General features: G+C 45.2%; 1 protein-coding gene across 1 annotated transcript in view; it reads left to right on the top strand.

Annotated features, from left to right (window-relative positions):
- The first annotated feature begins 4448 nt into the window (after positions 1-4448).
- The window catches only part of LOC139105037 (CD151 antigen), an 83267-nt gene continuing 74887 nt past the window's right edge, over positions 4449-12828 (top strand). Inside the window, exon 1 of the mRNA XM_070660887.1 lies at positions 4449-4786. The gene's annotated coding sequence lies outside the window, so the exon portion shown is untranslated. The remainder of the gene's footprint in view (positions 4787-12828) is intronic.

Below are 12828 nucleotides of genomic sequence, written 5' to 3' on the forward strand. Positions count from 1 at the left end.
TCCATCGTCATTCGTGAAATACGCGTAGAACTTCCGAATATCCCGGAGCGCGTCTTGCGTACATCCATTCGTCATTGGAGTGGAAATGAGACTGATGGAAGGAAGGAAAGTGCAGGCACAGCGCACCACCGCTCGAGTCTGCAAGCATTCGTATACACAACTGTAAAGAAATTTAACGGATTATCAAAAAAATTATATACCGAATATTATATTAAATATTAATTAAATATTAAAATCAATGTGTCGCGGATGGATATGTCGCGGTATTCAATCGATTGAATCACTTATTTGAGTCACCGGTGGTCTAAAATGAATCCTGAGCAATCATTGGTCGCCAGTTGCTTCGCCGGATCTGTATATAAGTCGCATTTCGCAGTTTTCGACACTACGAAGCCAGCTTGCTCAGAGACAACATATCTGACTGTAAAAGCAGTCCTTATAAAGATAGCTGCTAACTTTATAAAAATATAATAACTTGATATAGAGAAAGAGAGAGAGAATAAAATAATTTTTTAATGTTGGATATGCTGCAATACTTGTCGATTACATTAATTTCATTTTATGTAATCGATGTAAGGATGTTAGGTTAGGTTAACATAATTAATATTTTTATTAATATATTTATTAGAATGGAAGGCGTTTAAAAGAATACAAAGTATTTAGAATGCCACGTAAAGTAAATGCATTGTTTTTTGCTAAAAATGATTATAGTTAGTTCTTTTCTTTTTTCAACGTCAAGATTTAATTATTTTTTTACGATACTGATTGATTTTCTCGCTTGGTTCTCGTAGAAGGTGCGGTTCCGCCAGCGGAAGGGACTCCTGCAGCCGAAGGAGCTGCTCCTCCTGTCGTTCCTCCGGAAGGTGCATCAGTCGTACCTGCAGAAGCTGCATCCGTACCCGCCGACGCGACACCCGCTGCTCCAGCGGAAGCTGCACCGGCTGAAAGTACGTAAAAAGAATTCACGATTCAACGATTTACATTACTTTCCAGGCTACGAATCGAAGTTTATTTTTTTTTTCTCCACAAGTCTAACGCTTTCAGCGTTCCGTAATATTTTTTTTCTTTTTTATTTGTACATTTTTGCTTCTCGAAACCGAATCACGGTTTCATATTTTGCAAGAAAAAAGCAACAAGAACACAGCGAGAACAGAAGTTTCCGATCGCCAGTTTCGACTTTGTCTGACAAAGCCTGGCGTCGTATTAATTTTTGATTTTCAACTTAATTTTTTAGCTAATCTAGTTATGATATTGCGAGTTACAATCCGCATCAGAGGAAGTCCCGTGCTAAAGAGCGCGAAATACATCATAAATGGTATGTCAAAGTCATCAAGCATACAAAAACGCAACGGACTAAAAAAGTCATCGCATTCGACGGACTAAAAAAAAATTAAAAAAAAAAAAAAACAAAAGTCCAGCGTCACTGACATGTCACGGACTAATTATCGCGGACTAATTGCGCACCGATCAGTCATCATTAGTGCCCATACAATTTCAGAGGAAAATCGACGAGAGCTACTCTCCTCGGCTTTATCATCGGCTTATCACCTTAGCTTTAGTTAATAATTCTGCACTCGTTACTTTGCGCTTCCCGCGTTAATACTTTCTTTTTTCTTTCTTTCCATGCTCATGTAGCACCCGCATCGTAACTGAAAGAGGGGTCATCTTGCCACAATTCTCCTCTCGTTGACGTCAAACTTTGCGGAACATCTACACGACCAGCGGTAAAGATCCGGATACACATGGAAGCAGCGCCGTAACCCAACGACGTCGCGCGGTCCCGCGCTTTTCTTGTCGTCATCATCATTATCATTACCATTATCGCCAGCATCGTTATCGTCATCTCCATTGCCGTCGCCGTCGCCGTCGCCGTCGCCGCCGCCTCCATCGCTCACGTCTATGCATATTCATCACTCATGCATCACGAAAACTCGCACGTGCCGCACGAGGTTCAAAGGGAAAAAGGAACAAAAAAAACAGGGAAAAAAGAAAACGAGGAATGTATGCACGAGAAAGGGTCGCGTGTCACGGACGCGATACGTCTTGCGGTCGAGAAATACCGGCTTGATGCGGAGTGCCCACATTTCGGCCTCGTTCTCTTTGCGAGGAACACAAATCCTCGCGTTATTAAAATGCGGAGCGGAGGGAGAAGGAGGAGGATGCTGTTCTTATTCGACGACGCTGCGATCGCTAATCAAGATTACGTCGGGCCCGTACATTTGCACACATCTCGTCACGTTCGCCGGCGCATCCGACAACTTTTCCACCGTGCGCAATCAAACGATCTGCTTCGCGACGGACTTTCGCTTGGCGACGCGAATAACTAACTCCGCGCGTCGGAATTCTGTAAATAATCCATGGCACGTCCTCGCATCGCAACTCTCTTTACGCGTGCATCAATACCGAAAACAGCTTCTGTACTCGAGAAATTGGATTTCGTAATAAAAACTTTTCTTTCGACCGTTGTTGCTTTTCCTCGTCCAACAGGCACGTTCGCTGTCCCTTTACTGCACCATGAAAAGTTCCCCTGATGTTTTATTCGTTATTAGATTGAGTAATCAGACTCGCTCGAAGCGCGACATTAATTTAGCATTTTTTTTCGTTTTTTTTTCTTTTTTTTTTTTAATTTAATAACGTTTTTTGATATCGACGTTAAATGTTATTGAAGTTTCGACGTTGTATCACGGCTGACAGTGGCATCGTCTTTAAACGACCCATTTATATGGTGTGCAGTCGTTATTACTTCTTGAGCCATAATTCAATGCTTATTGCCGGTAGCAGTGAGGTCTTTTGGGCGCTTGACAACCATTTGTTTATCGCCCGATTATATGTTTTACGCTTTGTCGTGCTTTGTTTCGCGACACGTGCATACAACGGAAAGGCACAATAGATGCCCCTTGATAATAGAGTCTGCATAACGCTGTCTTATTGTACGTTCCATCATCGCGGAATCTCTTTGCTGTTCGTGCGATATTCCCGTACGCGTGCATACATACATACGTCAATACATGCATACATATATACATACATACATACATACTTGCATACATATGTAAGATATAAACATTAGATAGAACACAGATAGAAACATAGTACGCGATGTACGAACCTTAACATGTAACACACCTACATGTATGAGAAAGAAAAAGAATCAATATGTTAATGTTAGGTTATGTTGTGCCGAGATGGATGTGCAAAATCAATTTGCGTATCGCCGTTTCGAAGTCTCGCAGGAACGAGCGACGGTAGACGAAATAAATTACGCGCGAATATGCGTTAAAGCCGAAACCTCACTTAATAAAATTACCCCGAAAATGCCGTGATTATAAATATACATCGCTCGTCGTTGATTATTTGATCTCGATTCTAAATGATAATTCACGATTACGGCCGGCACTCCAGTTAATTTCACGATCATACATCGATAATTGGCGTAAATGATTTCCATAATAATCGTCGCATAAAACGTTAGTTTTGCATAAATCAAAATTGGTAATGTAACAAGGCAGCGCGAAAGTGTTTAATGATTATGGCAATAATGATGTCGCGCAGCGCGCGTCATTATTAAATCATATGAAGTCGCAAATGGAAAATCATTATCAATCGGGCGCAATTGAAATATTCAAGACCCGGTGCACGCATGCTGAAAACGGGGAGATAAAGAGGCGTTCGTACAATTATAAACGGCCTTTCATGGGATGATAATTGTGCCGGATCATAAAATTGCAAATTACATATCGCGTACGTGTTTAACCTAGCGAAGGGCTGTCAGAAACGAAAATAATCGCGTGATGCCGGGAGACTGACGGGACGTCTGCCGGAAATGCATCGCGATGGAAATTAAAATTATTCCGTTTTCAACGTGGCCGCAATGTGGTTGAAAGAGTAACGCGCCGGGCGGTATTTAATACGATTACGACTTCTTTACGGGCTACTAATTATAGGCACGATTGAAAATTAAACAGTTTCGAAACGACGACGGTAGGAGGAACGTTCGATGTTAACTTGTAAATGTCTATCCTTAAAAGGACTGATCTCCAAGTGAGAGATATTCACGCTGCAACGGCTGGCATCGAAGTGTCGCGATCTAAGAAAATGCGGCGTCTTATATACGGATCCGGCAAAGCAACTGTGCACCAATCAGCGCCTCGTATTCGATGATGAAAAAGCATTAGGTTTTGTGAAGGTGCAGATCGCCCCGCTTTATTAAACTCGCCGCTCGAATGCGAGCAATGTGCCTAGAAATAATCGTGCGAGACCAGCTGTGAGAAATTGAAAGGTATACGCATGCATGTATATGCATACAGTCGTCGCGGGATCAGATCGCACGAGCTAGCCGTAGCGAGACGGGGTACGGGACGGTGGACCGTCCACCGTGGACGTAGTGCGCGCGCGCGCGCTGCCATCGCGCACCAATTGCACGACGGAGCCGCACTTCAAATCAGTCGCGCTCCGACCTCCGTAGAGTGAGGGTTACGTCGGTCGGTCACTCCGCGCTCTGCCCGCTCTCGGCCGCCATACCGTGTCCGCGTGAACATCGTCCGCTTTGGCGCTCTCGGTTGTCGTCGCGAAGTGACGAGGTTCACGGCGGTCTCCCGCGATACGTCAGTCAGTGTCGCGCGATCGTGCCTAAGTTCCTGTCACTGGATCAGTGAAGACGCAACCGCCATTACGCGAGTTCCAAGGAGAATCCAGCGGAGGTGACGCGGGTGCCAAGGATCATCGCCAGTGGATGCTGTTCGTACGTCGCGGCGCTACCACATCTTTCGCCTTCGAGGACCGTCCGGTAAGTACACATTCACGTACAATACATACGACGGCGTCGCCAAATGCCAATCACGCCGGCGGGACTCGAAGTCCCAATTGAGAAACGTTCGCGATGTACGATGATCATGTAGTCGCGTTGTTCTTTTGTCGGGCAACCACTCGCGCGCTCCGTGTTTTTTGTCAGCGCTTAAAAAACAGCTGTTCAAGAAAGGTTACGATTTTATCTCCGATTCCGCAAAATAAGATTGCACCGTCCAGACTCTGGACTCCGGAATTACGCCGCACACACGTGTGTCTACATTCGTATATATCCATTGCACTTGAAAGTCCACGCGTGATACTCCAAAATTTTATTTGCGCAACGCATTCGCCGAGCACGCGCGTACGCAGTGCAAACAAGAGACGCGCGTCGAAAAAACAATGGAACGTCCGGCAAAAACTGTTCGTTGAAACGCTCGCCTTTCTCAGATAAACATTGGCCAGGCGGACGCAACTTTTTCTTTTTAGTATTTTTTTTTTCCGTGCTGTCTCAGCTGACGTGCTGCGACAAACCCGGCAAACGGTTGTACTTAGAATCCCGATCAGCATTTGAACGCGCAGCGAATTCAAATCGTTTATTCGAAGCGTGCAAATTTTTCACCGTTTGTAGAGGGAAAATTTTGCCTCAAAAAAAAAAAAAAAAAATGTTGGTGATGCTGCAGCCAGCCTTCGCATCTCGGGACCGCGTACACGCACGTTGACGGGCAGCTGAACCCGCGGCAAACAGAAAGCGCGAATTCTATTTGCGTCCCGGCACCGGTGACCATTGAAACTGGCATTATTCGCGGGACCAACGCGCTTTTATTTTTTTTATTTCTTTTATTTTTTTTTTTACCGTGATAAAACTAGTCTGCGCGCTATACATCATTTCGCCGTATTGACGTGGAATTATTGACATACCGCGCTTTTGCTCCCTTTCCCTCTCGTTCTTTATATCAATAGTGCAGCTCTCTCACGATTATTTTCCCTGCGAAAAAGCGGGGAGACAAAAAAACATCAATTACGGCTTCATTTTTCGCGAGGCTGCCGGAGTGTACGTGTTTTCGGTATTAGAAGCGCGCACGTTGATATTGTTCGCCGAGGCTCGTTCGCGATATGAAATCCCCGTCGTTTCGCTTTAACGCCGGGGACGAAATGGAAAGGACATGTCGGGGCTTTCGATACTAAAGTCACTCGCCGTGTTAAACGTGCTCGCGCTTATGGGACGAGTTCCGGAAATAATCCCGGAAGCGCGAACGGGGTACACGTGGCTGCCGCCTCGTTTTGCGATACGATTTCCCGCCGGCAGCGTATTCTTGACCTTTACGCGAGAGAGAAAAAAGGGACACGAGAGACTTGTGCTCGGCGCGAGTCGATGTTTCCTGAGAGATTCGTTTCGACAATGCGTCGGGGAAGATGCCGCGAATCGCACGGAGTACTTTGCCGGCTCTTTCCGGTCGTACCGGTTCGTGTAGTTCGCAGCCCGCGAAGGAGACGCGTGGATAGACGAGCGAATGCAACCAGAAGTAGTTAGCCGACAAGAAATCCGTCGTGCACAACACCGCGTCACTTCCTCCGCGATGTCCTCAGGTACTCAATGATATCGACGTGCCGTAGCTCCGAGTTGAGATCTAATTAGTAAAATTAATCCTGCACGCCGCAATAAGTTAGTCGTGCATGCGCGAACGGTGTTACGCGCGCTGAACATCTTCGGCGTGCTTATGAAATTTTAAATTCTCAACTCCGTTTAGATAATTGAAACTGAATTATTTAATAAAAACTGAATGGGGTGTGTAACAAGGGCTGTAGGCTGCAACGACAAAAATGTAGATCGGAGAATCAATTTGAAAGTTTAATTAATTCGATCGCAGTCAGAGATAAATTATTTTTAAGGACGGTAATGTGAGAATTTCGGCTGCGCGGCGACATGTGTGAGATTAGCAAACTTGTTGCGTAAATTATGTATTTGTGTGGAAATTTAGTTACGTGCCCTTAAGTAACGTGTCGGGCTTGTAAACTAAAACATCCCGCGGGTGCGTTATGTCCCGCCGGGACGCCGAAATATTCCGCGCGCGCGAGAACGCCGGAGTTTCGCACACATCGGGCGGGAATCCTCGCGTTAAAGCAGACGTTTGTGTTACGCCGCGGCCCCACGTGTGTCTCAGTTCTCTCGGGATATTGCGTGACGGTCGGGCACGCGGCACAATTCGAGGTTTATTCGAGTCCCTCAGAGTTGTCGTTTCCCACCTTCCCTCTCTCTTCCCTCCTTCGTAACCGAGAGGAAGGCGCCTCCCTCCGTAATATCCGTTATTCGGTTCCGCGAGCTCGGAAGTTGCCCGCGAACGTTGACGGGATTTATCTCTCCCTCGGCCGAAGTTGCCGGAGAAATAAGGCGAGCCTTCCGGTCGACGCGTTGCTCGCCGGAGCGATGTGACGGGGTTCAAATACAGGGTCTTATGAAAGAGCTTAGGTATCCTGGCCCCGAGATTTGCCCGCGCTCGACAGAAATTCGCCGTCGCGCTGTTCCGGGATTAAAGCGAAAATCGTTTTACGGAATTGCAAACAGGCAGCTCCAGTTTGATCATCCCTCTTTCCCTTCCCCGTGGGAATAGTAAATAAAGAAATATATCGTGAAGATTAGCAGCGTTACAGTAAAACGTGCACGTGCGAAGAAAGCCTTTGTCAGTCACGGAATGTTTTACAGCGTGCGCGAAACCGGCGATAAAGGGCTTTGAACATTTTCTAATGATATTGGGTACTTAAACGAGGATAACGTAGCGTAAATCAAATCGCTTTAGAAATATATTAAAGTGCATCTGGCGTCGTATATTAGGTTGAGGAAGAGTGGAAGCGTGCGGCTGATGATTCCAGTTTGGAAGGCATTTTGCGGTTTTCGCGGTGGTAGAGTTAAGTGAATCGCACGAGGGAAAGAGATTCGGATTCAGGCGGAGGGAAGAGGGTTCGCGCCAGGAGTCATTTTCTCGTTATGCAAAGCACTACGGCGAAAGGATTTAGAGTAACGATTCAACATAGTTCTTTCGCGCATTTCATATTCATTCGCCCCGGCATTTCGCCGCCTTGAGGCTGCCCCTTAAAATAATCTCCGCCGCGGATCTAGGCTACCGTGCTGAATACGTCGTATCGCGAATACGTTTTCTAATTTGATTTACCTTGCCCGCCGACGCGACGCGGCGCGATAAATTTACGCCGACGCTAAAAGATCTGGGTTCGTCGGTGCCAAGCGTGTATCGCGAATTGCGACAACGGGCAGTAATTCCCACGATTTACGGGATTTATTTCGTCCTCTCATTTTCGGGAGCTTCGACATATTTTTTTTTTTACGATAAATTTCAAACGTCTCAACTTTATTTCTATTTTACGGTAATTTAATTTTGTGAAACTGCGTTTCTTTCCCTGCAAGCGATTCCGAGTACGTTTCAGTGGTATTTTCGAGTAGATTTACGCTTTTGTTAAATTCTTTATGTAGCGGATAGATTCGCGTGAGCTTCCCGAAGCGCGTTACGCTTTGGCTTTCGCGTATGTTGCTTAACAGTCGCTTTATAGGTGCGATACGTCGCGCTCGTTTTGGGTGTCAAGTGTCTCGTTATCGTTGTTATCTACTGCGCATTAGCTATACTCACGTCATCGGTTTACGGCACAGTAGGTTGACCTGCGTGCGGCTCGCAGCCGGGCTGCGACGTTCGATCTCTAACATACGGAATTATGCGTTGGAATACGCTCGACGTGGCCGATGCAAAACTCGCGGCGAAACTTAAATTAAATCCTAGACGGCCTTTCTTTACCTCGCGGCACCGTCTCCGAGAGATCCTGTTTAAAATTTAACTCCGGCGAAAAGAAAATGAATATTTCACGGTATAAAGCAGCGCGACGCGAGATCACGTTGCGCATCTCTCCTTTTATTTCCGTCATCGAACGTAACCAATTTCCGGTTCGGGAGAGACCATGGAAATAATAAAAAAAAAAAGACTCGATTTTTTTTTTTTTCGATGCATATTGATACCGCTGAAATTATTTTTGTCGCAAGGCGCTCGTCGGATATGAATATTATTATTTCGGTTGTATCTTTACTTCGATTTTAAATGTTAAATATAATTTTCGCTGGACAAGGCGCCGTTCGGATTGCGAGAAAGCGTTTTGCTTTCGTTGGTTTTTAAAAAATTTACAAGATAAAACACGTAGGAATTATTAAACGCGAACGGAAAACGCCGTGCGATCGTTTTAGAATTTATTTCCTCCATTAAGCGCGCATTGCGGGAACGCGTTCTAAAGTGATTACACAGCTGTTAAGCGATACGTGTCACAGCTTTGCAATTAGAGATACAAGCCGGGAGGCGAGTCTTTGCAATCTTTGGCCGTCGTCTCGTTTTCCTACTTTCCGAGGTTTTCGGAATCGTGACTGCGAAATAAACTGGAAAACGAACGCGTGCTACTCTTCATCATTTTATATGAGGTCAGGAAAAAAACTTTTAATAAAGATTTATATGAAATTCTTTTGGCGTTTATATGACGCGTCCTTTTCGGGCTCGGCGGGTCTGCGAGATAGAGTTTCCACCGCCGACTAGCTTTGAAACTCGTTCAAATCGATTCGCGGCTTCCCATTCTTGCGTTCGTATTTCACCGAACGTGATCCCGCGTGCAAGAAATTAATTCAATTGTCCTCGGTCACCTTGTTTTTGAGTAACATTGCGGAAACAATCTCGTTATCTCCGGTAGTCATATCGTGACTCGAGGCGCTATTCGGTTTTTACCTGTTGCGAGCGCGGGCTGGGAAGGACGGGAAAGCGAGCCAGCTAATTTGGCTACGATGCATTCATTCGTAGCTCTGCTGGTTTTTTTATTTTTTTTTTATTTTTATTTATTTTTTTTTTTGCGAAATAATTGTTCGACAGGTTGTACGTTTCTGCGCGAAACGCGGGAGAAAAGTCAATACGCGCCTCGTGGCAATGCACAATATTCATTCCGATATAACGTATCGACACGCGTGTTATGTATATGAATGAAGGTGAGGCTTGTACGAGAAAACGAGCCCGCAAACACGACGCGAGACTGCCGAGTGGCGGGATTGGATTAGCAAAAATCTAAACGTTCCCCGCGCGATTGTTTTTACGCCAGAACTCGCACACGCGCGCGATCGTGGACAAATAACAGCTTTTATTTCGAAGGGAAAAAAGAAAAAAAAAACGCTATCTATATCGATAACTTTTATCTATAACTTTTATCATTATATTTCGCGTAAAGAAGCCGGAGGGAAAAATATGTAGATAACAGACTTGGATAGCTGTCGCAGGCTGACCTACATCTCCGCGGGCACCGCGGCCACCGTTCGCGAGATGGTCCTTAATGTATACATTAAAAATAAAAGCACGGCACGGTCCTCCGGAGCTCGGCACACCAGTTACGATTCTACGCCCCGTGTTTACGCACCGACATTACGAAGGTGCGCTCTTAACCTCGAACGTCGGCATTCTTCAGTCGCATTTAATCTTCTAATTTGCCGGAAAATTACGCGACCCGTATAATGCCCCCGATCACTGTACTCTCCGGTCGATAACGTAATGAAGTTCTTCCCCCCTCGTTCCGCGGTGCGCGATCTTGCTCCTCGTCGTCCACGCGAAAATCTCGCAGCGCTAGAAAATTTTCATCAAACGGGGAATTTTTTTTCTTTTTTTTTATTTTTTTTTTTTATTTTAAAAATATCAAAAGCGCTTCCGCGTTAACCTTTCATCTTTCGAGATTAACTCTTCTGCAAATCAAATTAATGCCACTTCCAGAAACTTTGTTATTGATTGCCAGGGGATTATTCTCGAGAATCAAGATTGTTTTATCTGTAATGAAATTTTCGTCTTAAAAATGAAGAGGGAGGAGATTAGATGGAGGATATCGATCTTGTAATGTTCCGGGGACGCGAAGTGATTCAGATTGATATCTTTCGCGAGGAAGATGAAAAAGAGATACATTTTGCGGTGAGGGTTCCGTTGCGCGTGTCAGGTTAAGCGATTATAAAACAGACGCGGCGTGAAACGTTAATGGAATGCTCGCGAGGAATGTAAAATAATTAGTAGTCTTTGATCGGCTGCGGTTACGTGCGGAGGAATGACTCAGGGTGATTAACGCCGGCCGGACTTTGATATTACAATACAACTCTCTCGACATTCTTAACACTCTTCTCTCATAAAAAAAAAAGAAGCACAATATTTTTTTCAAACAGTTTTTAGACATTTATTTTTCTTTTAAGTAAATGAAAAATTACTTGGCGAGTCGCTGAACGAACGACCGGCTTAATTATCATAATTAAAATTTAAACAATCGCCGTCGGGCGCGAAGGCGTAAAAGGAACGTCGGAACGTAGCATTTAAAATCGCGGGGGTTTACGATCGAGAACGTATTGTATCAGCTCGTAGCGTGCCGTGCGTGTGGCAACACGGATTTAATGATGCATTATCGTGCACGATAAAGAAGGCGTTTGTAATATTGCGCCACCTCGCGCGGCGCGCATTCCCGTGCAGGTCGCGAGTAGATCGGTGCGTTAAACGCCGGTGAACGTGCGTACGCCGTCGATTGCCGCAAGAAAATTTCACGCGCCGGGCGAAGTGGCGAGTTTCCATTAATCTCTTTTTGTTTATTTCGCAATAAATTTGTTTAGGGCGTTGCTCACGGCGCGTGATGGATTTTGGCATGCCTGCGTGATTAAATCCATATATGCGTGTAAATCCACTAAAACGCAACGGTAACGCAATGCAATGCGATGCGATGCAATGCAATGCGGCGTGTCGGCGCGCGCAGTATCCGCTTTGAGCGAAACAGCGTGTTTCGATCAAAGCGCATTTATTTATTTAACGGCTGCGAGTACACAGAAAATTTGTGGTTTCCTGCGAAATAAAATGAATGTTCCGCCCCTCCCCCCTCGCCCCCTCTTCTCATTGTGCATGATAAATTTTCATTGGACGACACGGAACAGAATCGCGTAAGATTTATCGCGTTGCGTTTGTGATTTCGCTCTTTTGTTTGCGTTGCAAAATGTTACGCGCGGTGTAAATTTGCTAGGTGATTATCGACTCATTGCTTCATCCTAGCATTTAACAAATTTTGCTTCAACTAAATTTATCAATTTCGAATTACGCACGGCGCGTCCGCGATCTCTCGCTAGTTTTTTTTTTAATTCATCCATTATTAATTCGCAAATAATTTATGTCCTCGCCGGTGTACACAAGTATCGATTTATCTTACAATTAAGATTATTGGCTTTTGTAATATTTCTTGCGCAACATTACGTGCTCCTTGCGATATCCGCGCCTCATTAACTTCGTCGCGCTTTAGCGATCGTTTCTCTCGAGCCTTCGACAACGCGAATTTCCGCGCCGGCGACATTAATTAAAACATATCTCTGCGATTTACGCTCCATTAATTTTGTTTCTCTTGTTTCGATATTTTGCGTGAGATCGCGGATTGTTTCGGCGACCGCAGGTAGCTCGGGCTAATTACGCTAATAGTCTTTTGTGCATCGCTCGATGTCGCCGCGGCTTTCCGTAAACCCTTTAAATCTCGCTGATTCGCCGCCTTAAAAGGCAATCCTTCCGCCCTTTTCTTTTTTCTTTTTTTTTACGTGTTCCTCCCGTCTTCTCATGCAAATTTGCGGTATGTTACGTGCTCCCTCTAACTATGCCGCCAATTAAAACACTCCTTTTCGAGCGGCAAGGCGGGTTCAAGTGCAATGTGTGCGCCGCACGATGTGTGTACGTGTGCGTACGTATCGGATCGTCTAAAAGCAAATGCGCTCCCAGGCGCAATACCGTAGAAAGAGATTTCGAGAACTCGAATAAATATTTGACTCAGAGTCCAAAGATTTGTCGCTCCCCTTTTTTCTCCTCGAATCGAATAATAATTTAAACGTCACGCGCCGAAGATAAAACGTTCCTCGCTTTCGCGAAGGATAAGGCGAGCCGGAAAAAAACAATAGGATCGACTTTCGTTTGAAGCGTGTATCGCGGGGCTCGTTACGCGTGTACATGGGCGAGTTAATTA

The sequence above is a fragment of the Cardiocondyla obscurior genome, linkage group LG08 (genome assembly GCF_019399895.1).
Source record: "Cardiocondyla obscurior isolate alpha-2009 linkage group LG08, Cobs3.1, whole genome shotgun sequence".
Lineage (NCBI taxonomy): Eukaryota > Metazoa > Arthropoda > Insecta > Hymenoptera > Formicidae > Cardiocondyla > Cardiocondyla obscurior.